Genomic DNA, 2416 nt, shown 5'->3' with positions numbered 1-2416 from the left:
ATTGTTTATCATACTCTAAATAGTATATTTGTGAGCTAATCTTGTGTTCTAGGTGTATTGTTGTGTTTGTTACATTTTTGTAGGAATCTAAGCATTTAGAGGCTTTTTCCTATCATTTTAGCATACGCCAAAGTTCACTAAGCTAAGTAGGACCAAGTATTGGACTAGCATGGAGTGTTTTCATGGGTTTTGCATGGAGAAGTTGATGGATTAATATGTGTGATGCAAATGTTGTCAACAACCAAAGTCAAAGCCCAACTTCAAGTCCAAGTCAAGATGGAAAGCCTAAGATTCCAACATGCATAGGATGCTCTTTGGAAGCCCTAAAGATGATAGAGCAAGCATTTACCCGGGTGCATTAAGGATCATTAATCACGTACTTTGGATTCCCTCAACAATTAAGCGAGGAATTAAGTGAAAATACCCGGGTAACCACGCCCCCGATCGAGGCTGGCTACCCCGATCGGGGTTGGCTGTTTGTTGATTGCTTACGTTTCTTTTGCCTCCTCTATATAAAGGAGAGGCACTCCAAAGTTGGGCATCATCTCAATTTTTACGTATCATATACTTACAATAGCCTTAAGCATTATTTTCTCTCAATAGTTTTCATATTAGTTTTCAATATAGTTAAGCTTGTAGTTGTCAAACATTTGGTTCTTAATACATTTCAAGCATTTGGTTCTAATTTGTTTCTTCCATACAAGTTCATTTCTATTAAGGTATTTCTATTTCTAGTTTACGATTTTACATTTCTATTTAGCTTACGAATAGTTTATGATTAGTACTTTATTTACATTACATTAGCATTATTTATATTACATGTTATATCATTTAGTTTATATAATTCATACAACCATGTTTAACATTTCTTACAATATAGTTTATAAATTACACTTTAATATGAGTAGCTAAATTTCCTAGTCTAGGGGCTAGGGGAGCCATGCAAAATCAAGTATATAAAATGTTAAAATAGGTTGATAATAACATTGTTCAATTGTTTCCATCACATGTTTACACCATATTGTTTAATCTTTATTTAAGGCCTTATCCATAGATTAAGTTTGTTCATTCATTCTAAAAGTCGAGAGGCACGGAATCGAATTAGACAAAGCATGTGTAGTAGGACAACCTAGTCATGGACGAAAGTTTAACTAGGACCCGGTCTATGGTTGATACTAATGTCGTAAGGTGGGTGTCTCTAAGCCTAAACAATTGACGATGTTCTTAATATCGAGTTTAACATAATTATATATTTACCTTTGCATGTGTGACCCGACCCCCTTAGACTCACTTTTATTATACAGTTTACATCATAATTTTTGTTATTCATCAAACCAAACAAACAAACTCAAAACGAAATCGATCTTGAGAGAAATCTTCCCATAGCATTTCACAACGCAATTCCCGTCTCCTTGTGTTCGACCCCTATTACTACATTAATTTGTGTCTAGGGTAATTATCTTTGCATAGGTACACGATAAGCCTATCAATACGAGTTAAAGTTATAGCTAAAACTAATGTAACCCTGAGATTATGGCTCAAGGTTATAGTTGAGACTAGTATAACTTTGAGTTGCGTGTCAAGGTTATGGTTGAGGTAAGTATAACTTCAAGTTGGATGTTGAAGTTATAGTCGAGGTTACTATAACCTCGCATCCGGAGTTGATGTTATGGTTAAGGTTACTATAACATTGATTGTTGGTACTTGTTTCATATGTTATGTGATGTTTAGTTGTCATTATATAACGCTATGTTTACGTATACCGTTTAATACTCTTGTTCATACGACTGTAGGATAGTCAGTTATACTATCATATGAATAGAAAGTGATGTGTTCACGTGTTTGTACAGTCAGTTATACTGTGCATTGTCTATAGGCTAGTTGTATAGATGACGTGAGGTATCAGTTACATACCGATCGGAATGAGCAAACGCTACCCCTTATGGGACTTGCCGTAGGTCTATGTTCGGGATTGGCTAGAGGCAGTTGTTATACGCTCTGGTCCCCGTGTGTTGTTCGGTGTACAGTTATTGCACCGAGAGTCTAGCCAGGTCTTAGGCATATAGGCAGTTGATATACGCTATACATAGTACCGTGGATGCAGTTGTTATATGATCCATACCGATGGAGGCAGTTGTTATACGCTCCGTCCGTTCAGAGGCAGTTGTTATATGCTCTGATAGTTAGAGGCATTTGTTATATGCTCCAACGACGTTCGTTCTATACACTATGCTTGAGTAAGTGGAGGCAGTTGTTATACGCTCCGTGGTTGGTTATTTGATTCTTTCAATGTTGATTTTATATGGTTAGCAATGTTGTTATGTTGTGTTCATATCTTCATATGTCATTGATTAATGATAAGTTGGTGTCGAGTTTTCATGAGTTTAGATGGTCTCACGTGTTTACTAGTTTTACA

Source organism: Silene latifolia, chromosome 10 (assembly GCF_048544455.1).
Source record: "Silene latifolia isolate original U9 population chromosome 10, ASM4854445v1, whole genome shotgun sequence".
NCBI lineage: Eukaryota > Viridiplantae > Streptophyta > Magnoliopsida > Caryophyllales > Caryophyllaceae > Silene > Silene latifolia.
Note: the sequence above shows the minus strand (reverse complement) of the source record.